General features: G+C 43.8%; 1 long non-coding RNA gene across 1 annotated transcript; it reads right to left on the reverse strand.

The window, feature by feature from the left end:
- Positions 1-426: 426 nt before the first annotated feature.
- LOC146894660 (uncharacterized) lies at positions 427-3,172 on the reverse strand. Its single transcript, XR_015001554.1, has 3 exons — positions 3,082-3,172; positions 2,147-2,353; positions 427-901 (listed from the first exon to the last, which is right to left on the reverse strand). It is a non-coding gene; the product is annotated as an uncharacterized LOC146894660 (long non-coding RNA).
- Between the last annotated feature and the right edge of the window lie 9,281 nt (positions 3,173-12,453).

Below are 12,453 nucleotides of genomic sequence, written 5' to 3' on the forward strand. Positions count from 1 at the left end.
TAATTCTTTGATGCCTTTTACACTTGGACATGACAGCTTATGCTTTAGATTTGCCAAAGTAAGTGCTACTGTGTTTCAAATTTAAATTACCCACTCCTAATTTGTTTAAAGAGATATTTAAAATCCTAGTTCTAATTACGAGCCTGTATTTTGGTATTAGGACATAGATAAGCTTTTACTTCACATTAAATATAGCTGGGTACTTGAGAAGTCTGGATGATGGCCACTGGGTGGATGCAGTTTACTAGGACCTGACCAGGGCCTCAGTCTTGAACTTCAGACCCACCTCTAACTGGTGTAAACTTCACCTGGGTACATGACTGAATAAATTTGGATACTTGTCTTCAACATTAAAAACTTAGCATACATTCATTTCTACAATATGCATTCTTGGAGTTGAGAGCTTTTATTGTTAATTTTGTGACATACTAGCTCATACATCATGTGTCATCTTCACAGGTAAAAAAGATTAAATAATAAATTACATACATTTTTTTCACATTGAGATTATAGAAACATCTGCTAAATTTAAAACCTCAATAAGAGTGAGCATGACACAAGAGCCTCACACCCAGAATGGTAACGAAGGGATGTGTTGTATCCTGCCATGGAGAAGAGATATTTGCAAACTCATGTGTAACCAAGGTTTCTGATTCTTTGTTGAAGGGTAAGTCCATTTGTCTCAGTTTCCTGAGATTCTCCAGCAGATCAGCCCAGGGTCAGGCTGGTAAGGCTGTATCTTCCAGGGTTGGACTGGTAAGACTGTATCTTCCAGGGTCGGACTGGTAAAGACTGTATCTTCCAGGGTCAGGCTGGTAAAGACTGTATCTTGCCACTGTTGCTATTACTCTGCCAGACTTTTTGAAACCCAGGAGGGGGTTGGGATCAACCACTATTCAATCTGGGACAAAAAGAGAGGAATTCAAATTCACAGCATCTTGGCTTTATTCGAAGAGATTAACCTGATACAAGTAATCTTTTATGACTCCATTGAGTTGTCTTCAATTTTTTTCCTGCTTCAAACAGCTACATTACTTGATTAAAAATAATTCAAGTTCTCTTCCCAGATATGTCTAGGTTTGTATCAAGCTGACAAAAACCAACTAGGACAGAGGTGGTGGTGACACTGAAAGGAAAATCCCTTTGACCAATTAAATGGGGTAGAGTTGGAATAAAGTAGAATAAAAAGCAAAATTTAGGAGATTTAACTGCTGCTAAGGCAAGTTCTGCCAGCTCCAACTAGTGAGTGGGTCTGGCAGAATTTGTAGAAACGTGTCAGAAATGTCACAGAGGTAAGCCATTGACACCAGCTAGAAGACAATTTATCTGGCTGAAGTCCAGGTAACTAGTCGAGGAGTTGAAGTTTAACTAGTTGTCTATGGCATAATTAGCTAGTTACACTGCTTCCTGAACACCACCAAAGCTCAGTCACCAGGGCTGGACTCTGTTGGTTTGGTCTGTGGGGTCTAGGGCAGGTTCCAGGACCAAGTGCAGAGCCTTCCATAAAATGTTATCTAACACTACTGCCTCAGTTGGGCTTTCTATTATATTATTACTTATTATATATTTATTATATTATTATATATTAATATATATTATTATATATTTATTATATTATTTCTATTCTATTCTATTATATTATTCTATTATATATTCTATTATATATAATATATTATATAATATTCTATTATATTATATTATTCTTTCTATTATAAAATACCATGACCAAAAGCAACTTGGGGAGGAAAGGGTTTATTTCAGCTTCTAGTTCCACATCACAGTCCATCATAGAAGGAAGTCAGGGCAGGAACTTGACACAGGAACTGAAGCAGAGGTCATGGAGGAACACTGTTTACTGTTACCTGTTCCTCATGACTTGCTCAGCCAGTCTTCTTACAGCACCCAGGACCACCCACCCAGGGTGACTCACAGTGAGCTGGGCCCTCTCATATCAATAATCAATCAAGAAAATCCATCATGGCTTGCCCACAGGTCAGTCTGGTGTGGGCATTTTCCCAATCGATGTTCCCTCTTCCAAAACGACTCCAGTTTGTGTCAAACTGACAAAACCGGACAGCACAAGTACTTTTGGTTGATTCACTGTAGAAAGAATTATGCAACCTGGAAAAAAAGACTAAGAGATTACCTTTCTGAATGCAAACACCCGCTGAACAGGAAGGGCTTGAAATCTTGATTGTGTAAACTTGCGGCCTCCCTTTGTAATCCATACACCAACGGCAATGCCTGTCGCTCTCAGCCCATTCTGCTGAGGCATTGCTGCAGACGAATGGGTCTATAGAACCCAGATGTCCCATCCTTGGTCTGCCCTGCTCCTCCAGCCCAACAGTTGTGCCTGAGATGAACATATGACAAAGAAACTGGGTTCTGCCTTGAAGGTGCAACACAAACAGGGATGCAGGCTCTGCTGAGCCAGTCAGATCTCTTCTTTCTTTATTGAATTTGGAAACAGCAGCAGCAGTAGCAGGTAATTTATGGAGGATGAATATGAATGCAAGAAAAGTTGGGTCTTCACAACTGGAGGGCCCCAAAAGTAGATGCCTCAAACTTCTTGAACTTCCTGCATCCCTATTCCCTGTCCACCTTCTGGATCTAAGACATCCAGATTCTCTGGGTGGATTCAAATACAATTGTTTTCCTTTTGTCCCTTTCTTAGTTAGGGTTTCTATTACTGTGAAGAGATACCATGACCATAATGACTCTTATAAAGGAAAACATTTAATTGGGGTGGCTCACTGACAGTCCAGAGGTTCAGTCCATTATCATTATGACAGGAGCATGGTGGCATGCAGGTAGATATGGTGCTAGAGAAGTAACTCAGAGTCCTGTATCTTACAGGCAACAGGAAGTCGACTGAGACACTTGGTGGTATCCTGAGCATAGGAAACCTCAAAGCCCGCCCCTACAGTGACATGCTTCCTCCAGCAAGGCCATACCTACTCCAATAAAGCCACACTTCTAATAGTGACATTCCCTATGAGATTATGGGGGCCAATCACATTGAACTACCCCAACCCCCCTCCCCATGGAGCTGGAGAAGAGCAGTCCCTTTTCTGAAGTTACCTTGTGGACTAGAAGACTGGCAGGGGTCTCCCATCACACTGTCTTCTCTCACATCTGAGCCGCTGTCCTGTCTTGTGCTCCTCTCTTGTCTAAGGACCAGAAAGTAGATCTGTTGAGATTTGAACCCAATCTGTGGTGCTGGGAAAGTTTGTCATTTTTAAAAGTCTTGTTGGGACTTTTTCACCCACACAAGACTACAGTGATGATGTGGAAAGTCACGATGAGCATTGGAAAGGATTACGAGTCACACAAAATACACTCTGGAGCCAGAGTCCTCAGGTTCAACACTCAACCTGATGTCTTCCTTGCAGTGTGGCTTTTAGTAGCTGTGCATCCAAAGCTAAGAACAAAAACATCCCCATCAAGGTGGGAAAGTGAAATAGCTATGTCAAAATTTAGAATATAAGAATTTCATCAGAGGTAGCCATTATGACTGCTCAATTCCAGGGAAGTATTTACACATGTTTTAAGGTTCTCTGGAGAGAAATGCATCAGCCGTTAGTGACTGATACAATGCCTGACAACTGGATTAATCTTACCTACAGGCCTCTTCCCTTTGAGTTAAAATGGCGGCCGCAGAAACCTTCTGGAACTTCTACATAAGCAGCAATCAGTCATGGCTGGGCCTCTGAGGGCCTGTGTGAGTCCTTCATCTAGGATGCAAGCCTGCCCCCCAGCAATTAAAATACCACTGAGGGGATAAGAAAAACCCGCGAGCTAACACGTAGTACGTGTGGTCACAGGCAGCTGAGCAGCCCACCTGTGAACTTACACTTGTCTCATCCTGAGATTTGAAGCTCCTGGTACCACCTCTTGGGACCTGATGCAGACTCCTGGGGTTCCAGACGGGAAACACAAGCAAGAAGCCCGCCAGGCTGAGACACTTTCATCCCAACACCAGCCTCCTTCCCTGGGGGAGCTCACACAGTCAGAAGTGACAGTCCCTAACAGCTCCTTATATAGAAAGGCTGGCTGTGAAGAGGCAGCAACTGGAAACTAAAGCAGAGCTGGCTGGATCTCCATCCATAAAAACTGCTCTTCTAGGTTCTGGTTGTTAGGTATGAAGGAGGAAGCTGGGAAACATCGGAGAAGGGCTTGCAGCTGGGCATGAGATAGCCAAGCGGACCACATAGAAGGAAAGAGAATTCAGGGGGCCGGAGGGGAAGCAAAGTCAGTCTCTGAGGACTCTGGCCAACGCCTGTGAATGTCCCCCTTCCCAGGAATACAACCAAGTCATCATTGCCCTTCACTCTAGTAAACTTCTCAAATGTCCGTCCGGGCAGTCATGACTTTCTACATTTTCCTGTATCTGATGCACTAATTGTGACAGGCTGAATTGTGGGTAAGAATCTAGCAAGTCTTCTGATAATTCGAGAAGGAAACCAGCCCAGAGATAGAGAAATGGTAGTTGAAGATTTAAGTCCAGATCCCAGAGGCGGCACTTCACAGCCGGCTCTACGTGACCTTCGTCTGCTCTGGAAGACCATTTCACTTTTGCTTTCCCAGCTACCAAAAGTAAACCCTGCCGTCTCTCTCTAGATCTACCTGCCCCTGGTGTGAATGCTGGTGTGAACTCTTCTCCTTCAGGACCACAAGCACCGAGACTGTTCTCATAGTTGGGCTCAGAGGGAAGGAGAGGGAAGGCCATCTCCTCCCAGGAGCATGATCATCCACTTAAAAACTCAAAATGAGGTTGGAAAATGCACAGTGAGGCTGGAGGATGGCTGTGCAGTGGAAAGCACTGGCTGCTCGTCCAGGGGACCTGGGTTTGGTTTCCAGCACCCGCAGGGTGACTCACAACCATTTGGGGATCCAGTCCCCATGGGCACACCGCTTACATACATGCAGCCACGCATACACAAGCAAACAAATGATAAAAAGAAGTTGCCAAATGCACACGACATCATTTAAAAGTTTAGGCTTCCTGAACAAGAAGGCAAAAGGCTTTTATGTCTGGGCGGCTAGATAATTAAAATACAGTGACATTCTCAGTACTAAAATTGAGTTGAGTTTGGATCAGTTATAAAAGGAAGATAGAGGTCACACTGGTAAATAGTCTATAATAAGATGTCCCCTATCTGCTTAATCCAATGTGGCAGCAAATGTGTAGCAAAATATGACTAAAGTTATTGAGACACTGTATTTTCACATTTTACTTAATTTTAGTTAGCTTGACTTTAAATTTAAATAGACACAGAGAACTGGTGGCTGCCGCTTTTGTAGATTATAGAATTGTTGAAGAACAGGTCAAATCCAAGATCACCCGATGAAGGGTTTTGTGACATTTCAGAACCAATACTTAATGCAGGAAATCTACTGATCCTTGATCTTCTCAACACATCAAATAAATCTGTACATGATATCCACACATTCGATCACAAATCGGTCAACTGCGCTTCCTGACAGGCTTGGGTTTCAGCTAAAAGGGGATTTGATATTTTCATAATGACCAAAAGAATACTACATGAGACACAGAATTCTAAAACTGAGAGAATCTTTAGAGATTATGCCGGGTCTAGAAAATTCAGATTGTTTGGATGTCCTGGGAGATATTCAGGGCTATTTCATTGCCCAGGAGATGGCAATGGTGAGAGACCAGGTATGTTAAATGTCCTGCCAGACACAGGGCAGTCTCCTGTGTCCCACTTCATTCTGCCGCACTGCCAATTATCCCCCCACTGTTAATACTTTCTGCCCAACAGCTTCTTCTACAAACTGGGGATCTATTAATCCCCAGAAGATTAATAGATCCAGTGGCTGGTAAAATTCAGTTTTCTAGGTCACGGCAGGGGAAGTAGGGGAAGCTGGAGCAAAGTGCACTGGATTTCTCTAGGAAATTGATGTTTCTACCCAGCTCAGGATATTTACAGTCTGAGTAAAACCCAAGGGAAAAGGCAGCCTTCTGGAAATGTACGATGCCCAATAGCTGGTGCATTGGCACCTAGGGAGAGTGCTCTTCCTTAGTGACAGAGTTAAACGTGGTGACAGTGATAGTTCGGCTTAAAAAGTCTCAAGTGTTTACTACTTGCCCCTTTTTCATTCCTGTAATTCTAGCACCCGGGGAGTCCATGGCAGAGGGATCTCAAGTTCAAGACCAGGCTGAGCTACATGGTGAGACCCTGTTTCAGAAAAACCACATGCTGTGGACGCAGGTTAGTGGTAGACCCTGGGTAAAATCCCCAACACACGCATACACAGAGATTACACATACATACACACACATGTGCCTTACACACTATGATGTCAATGACCAAACTGCACAGCTTCCAAGACACTGTATAAGAACCGAGGACTATGGGAGTGTGGCAGAGCTAGTACAACAGGGGCCGAGCAGAGAGTCCCAGGGAAATAAATGACAGAGGAGGAAGAGTTGGGCAACAACATAGCCCAACCTCAGACTCAAAGCCAGACTCAAAGCCCTAACCCTTGTATCTCACTAAGGTCAATAAAGAGAGGATGAAGGTAAAATCAGGTTGTCTGAGTTGAGGCTATAGCTCAGTGGTAGAGTACTTGCCCAGGATATGCAAGGCCATGGGTTTGGTCCTCAAAGACTGAGAGAAGGAAAAGCTGAGATTGTTCACATGTGCCTTAAAACTTAATTAGACTGGTGTCCTCTTAAGAAGAAAGGAGGGCAGACCCAGGGACACCAGAGATCCCATATATAGCAGGGAGAGACAGCAGGAAGCGTTGTCCGCAAGCCACGGACAGATATCCCAGAGGAAAACAGCACTGCTAACACCTTGGCCTGAACTTTCAGCCTCCATACCAGTAAGAAGTACATTTCCAGTGTGTTTAATACTCACAGGCTCAAGCCATGCTTGGTGGTCAAGAGCATGCTGCTCTTACAGAGTGCCAGAGTTCTATTCCTAGTACCTATGTCAGGTGGCTCATGAACTTGTTACTTCAGCTCTCGGGGATCTGACTCCCCTTTTTGGCTTCTGTGGGTACATGCACAGACACACACATATACATCCACACAAACACACACAAATATACAGAGGGAGGGAGGGAGAGGGAGAGAGGTGGGGTAGGGAGGGAGAGGGAGGGAGGGAGGGAGGGAGAGAGAGAGAGAGAGAGAAAGAGAGAGAGAGAGAGAGAGAGAGAGAGAGAGAGAGAGAGACTATTATGACCATTCTTATAAAGAGGACATTTTGAATCAGAGAGATGAGCATGGGGAGGTCCTCAGGTCCTAAAAGTGAAGACACTGTATCAAGAGGTGAAACTGTATCATTGGAGCATTGAGAGTGCAGGAGATAGAGAGGGAAATGAGAAAGAAGAGGGACCACAAATGCCACAGTAGTCACTGGACTCCCCGAGCAGAGAGTGAGCTAGGATTTGGCTTCTAGACTGTTAAGCCTGATGACAGAGGAGAGAGGAGAGATGGAAGATCAGCAGGGCAGGGAAACTTAAAATTTTTGAGCATGAAATGAGAACGTGAGCTATGGAGTTCCCCAAGGGAAGCACTCAGAGGGAACAGACTGCATGGGTTTGGTTGGCCGAGAGCATTCTGTTGTCGGCGATGGAGAAAGTGGCACAGCAAAGCTCTGTCTGCGATAAAAGCCTGTGGCCAGAAGCCTGACCACTGCCTTCAACCCAACTGTGCATCCATCCCTTGCCCCCAAAGTTTTGGAAATGACATTAAGAAACACCAAAAAATTACCCTGACCTTTTAAGGTGGATTAGAATACTAAATAGTGTAATTGGAAAGAATTTCTGAATAGAGGGGAAATAAGGTATTTTATAAATGAGAGAAAGAGATGAATGAAACAGCTATTTCAAACTACTTATAAGAACAAAAGATAGTCCATCAATACGAGTATTTGGAAGCGTTGAAATGATGGTTTACGACTTACCAGGAAAACAGAGACGGATGGCAGCATTAAAAATGAGCTAGGATCTTACGAAGCTGGCGTAGGAATTTATTACTCTAATATAAATTTTCAACAGATGCCAGAGTTTTAAATAGTAACATTATTACTGCACAAAACAGGAGTGTCTCATCCTACATGGAAACATTTGTCCTGGGAAACTGACAGCCTTGAATCCACAGATTTCATTTCCAGGTGAAATGGAGCCAAAAGGAAAATGAGCCTGAGGCCCCGAGGCTTACAGCAGTCTCCTCCAAAGGGCTCCCACTTCTACCCACCAGCACAGTTCTTTGTTGGTTCTGCTACAAATGCCTGGTGAGTTGTCATCAGGGTTGCGGGTTAGAGAAGAAGCTCGACCCCCCACACCCCAGGTTCCAGTTGGTATGACGAGAGGAAACGTAACATAGAGAAATATACCTGACCCTTCATGCTCTCATGAGTGGAAATCATTGTACTGAGGTCTTCAGCGTCTCCCAGTCATCTTTATATTCGCTGGGGCGGGGGAGGGGGGCTCATGAATTTTTCACAAGGAACCCATCTTAAGTTATCATTTTAAAAAAAATAGAGGGAAGGCATGTAACAACGTCTTTTAACCATTATCTATAATCTCAAAGAAAGTATTAATAGTCAAAAGAATAAAAATGTAATTGCTGGCATTTACTGAATATCAACTGCAAACTTGCCAGACCCTATTCTAAGCACTTTGCTTATCCCAGCTAATCTCGTCACAATATGCTACAGTATTATCACCACTTTATAGGTAAATAATCAGAGGCATATGGAAATTAAGGATTTTATGAATATTATATCCATATAAGTAGTAAAGTTGAGCATTCAAAGCCAAGCAAAATACCTCCAGGACATAACTGCTTAGTCATTCTGTTTCTACAATTAACAATAAGGAATACCACAGTGGGCGAAACGGTGTTAGTGATTTAAAGCAATAAGATAGATCTACAAGTATTAATGTGGATTAATGTCCTTAATTAGATGCTGGCGTCTGCAATGGTTAATCTTGTTGACTCAATTAGACTGAGAGAGATGCCCAGGCAATTAACAGAGAGCACACAATGCTGGGCGGGCTTCCTTAGAAGGTAGGTATAAGAGACATCAGTATAAAGCAAAGGTCAATGATAAATGAAATCCTGCCCTGAAGATGAGAGGCCCCATCAAGCAGGCTGAAAACCCAAATGCAACAAAAGCAAAGGAGGGAGCCAAGCAGAGTGTGCAAGCTCCTTTCTTCTGGAACAAGTACACTTGATGTCACCATTGTCCATGGACATCAGATGCCAGCTTCTTTAGTCCTCAGTACAGACTCACACCATTGGCTCTCCAAAGAGCACACAGGAAGGCAGATTTGGACTGGTGGGGCTGCATCCTTCCTCTCCCTTCTTCTGAAACTTCTACCTTCTTGGGCTGAGCAACTTTGTATTCTTTGCTGCTGCTATTCAGTTTTCAACAATGTAAGTCTTTTTATAAATCAAAAATAGCTCTGCCACACGACCCAGCTGGACCACTCCTGGGTACTTAGTCAGAGGACTCCAAGCCAGCACATCACAGAGACACTTGCACATCAGTGTTTACTACAGCACCTAAGCCACAGAACCACCCCAGGTGTCCTTCTACTAGGGGCCAAGGAAGAAAAGTGGTGTAGATAGATACACAGTGAAATTTTTCAGTCGTAAATCACTGCAAGAGGAGATCAAGGTATCATTCAAATTAAGTTCATCTCAGAAATGCAAATGCTGCGAGATTTCTGCATTTGTGGCCTTATGTGATATATCATATTCATGGGTTGGACAGAGATCTCAGCAGTTAAGTGCATTTGTTGCTCTTGAAGAGAACCAGGGCTTGGTTTCTAGCAACCACATGGCAGCTCACAACTATCTGCAACTCCAGCTCCAGATGACCTGAGGTCCTCTGCTCACCTCTTTGGGTACCCAGCAGGCACATGGTGCACATACACACATCCAGGCAATGCACTCACCTTATAAATAAACTAATGAGCCTAACTTGTTAAAATCATGCATTTATATATGGTATAAAAACAGGAGTGAAATTGTGTGGTGCAGTGCTTCTCAGCTTCCCCAACGCTGCCACCCTTTAATTCAACTCCTCTTGCTGTGTTGACCCCCAACCCTAAACTTATTTCCTTGCTACTTCACAGCTGGAATTTTGCTACTGTTATGAACTGTAGAGCAAATATCTGAAATGCAGGCTATCTGATATGTGAGCCCTGTAAAAGAGTCAGGTGAGCTGCAGAATGGTCACAACCCACAGGTTGAGAACCCCTGGCCCGGGGAAACAAAGAGAAGTAATAAGAGAAGGGGAGGGGAGTGGGGTGAAGGAGAATATGATCAAGGCAAGTTATATAATTGTACAAGAATGCCCTTGTGTAAAACAACAGCTACAATGGAAACAATGGAGCAGAGAAACAAACGCCCTTCTAGAATACACAGTATGTGTTCTGTTGGCCCAGCTCCTCTAGAGAACCCTGACAAACACAACATGCTAAAAGAAAAAAAATGCTCATTTAACCTAACAGTCACTTAAAAAGTTGGAAGAGAGCACAACAAATAACCATAGCAACCAAAGTTAAGTGCGTATTTGACTGGAGCAGTATTTCAGTAGTAGGGCAATAAAGGGGGGATTGTGATGATTTGATATTTCCTTTATATTGCCATCTCAATATTGACACATTGTCAGAAAATATACATTGTTCCTGATTTGTTACATCACCTTCATCCTTATAATAATCAAAAATTAGTTTTTTAACATTCCATTTCCCTAATGAACTATTTGATATTCCAAGCAGCAAACGTATTGGGTAACTTATATGTAATTTATCTTATTGGTAATAAGGTTCTGATTCCCTTAGATTAAAGTGAAGGCCAGTTCCTGCTGTAACCATGCAGTAAGCCCTCCACTTTCTTCCCAGACCACCCTTCCCAGCCTCTGTCCCACTCCCAACATGGTGTCTCCTAGACTACTATCTTGCACAAAATCTGGCTTCGGTTAAGAGGGCCAGTGACTTTTACACACTATCCAGGCCATCGGGTAAGTTCCAGAGGGTCTGGTCCCTGCTGCCCACCTGTCCTCATCAGGAATTTAGTACCTGAAAACAAAGTGAGCCCCATCTCTCTGCAAGTGGCTAAAACAAGAAGCAAAAAATCTGGGTAGAGTCTATTAGCAGCCATGTTTTCTTCTCGTGAGAGAAGAGCAAGTCAGGTGAAATAATAAGCTAGAAATGAGGCAGAAAAATAAAGGCCACCTCAGTTGGGTTTCCATTGCTGTGATAAGGCGCCTTGACCAAAAGCAATGGGGGAGGAGAGATGCATTTCACCTTACCCTTCTAGGTGATAGCCTGCCACGGAGGGAGGACAGGGCAGGAACCTGGAGGCAGAAATTGAAGCAGAAGATATGGAGGGGCCCTGCTTACTGGCTTGCTCAGCTCTTTTCTTACAGAATTAAGCCAGCCTATTGGGACCATTTGGAGTCCTGGCCTCCAGCTTCTCTTCCCTGCTAGAGATCTTTACTTTCCTTCTGATTTGAGTTACTGAAAGCTGTGTCAAAGTTGTTTACCAGCTCTGCTTCATGAGCACGTGTTGCCTTGGTCTTGAGGATCAGAGGATAAGGTTTTCACCTGTTGGCCCACTTGATTGTTGGGTATATAAGCCTCCGTGGTACTACTGAGAAAAGGGCTTCTTACTAGTGACTAGAGGTCCGTGTCTCTGTCTCTCTGTCTGTCTGTCTCTGTGTGTTTCAACCTCCAGCCCCTTGCCTGAAGCTCAGAAACTGTATGGTAGTGCATAGAGCGCAGACAGGTGTTTGTGCGCGGCATCAGCCTGCCCTGGCCCTGACAGTGATGGGCTGGGCCCTCACACATCAATCATTAATCATTAAAATGCCTCATAGGCTTACACACTGGCCTCTCTGGTAGGGGAGATTTCCCAGGTGAGCTTCCATTTCCCCAAATGACTATGACTGGAGTCAAGGTGACCAGATAAACTAAGAAAGACAGAGGCCAAAGGTCCAAAGACCTACAAGATGTTAGCCACCTCCCCCACTTCACCTCTGTCCTTGAACCTGTGGGAGGGCACATCATCTCTGCTTCATTCACTCTACTTGGCTTTCTATTGCTGTAACCAAAGTCATTGCAATTACTAAACCAGTGTCTAAGATTCCCTGTGCACGGCTATATGATTAAAAGGTTTCAAAAGGAAACATGTGCACTCATGGTTCTTGTGACTCATCGATAAAGATGAAGTGATCTAAATGGAACAGAAGGCAAAAGGGATCCCGTGATGGATAATCACCCACACAGTGTGACCTCAAGGAAAAGGGTGATTCCAGGTTTTCTCAAGGTTTTTTTCCCTTGTGGAAACAAAAAAGCATAAAGAAACAAGAACCAGGCTGAAGAGAGATGGCTTAGTGGGTAAGAGCATTAGATGTGCAAGTGTGAGAACTTGAATTTGGATCCCACAGCTAAGTAAGATGCTCGATA

Source organism: Myodes glareolus, chromosome 4 (assembly GCF_982192425.1).
Source record: "Myodes glareolus chromosome 4, mMyoGla1.1, whole genome shotgun sequence".
Taxonomy (NCBI): domain Eukaryota; kingdom Metazoa; phylum Chordata; class Mammalia; order Rodentia; family Cricetidae; genus Myodes; species Myodes glareolus.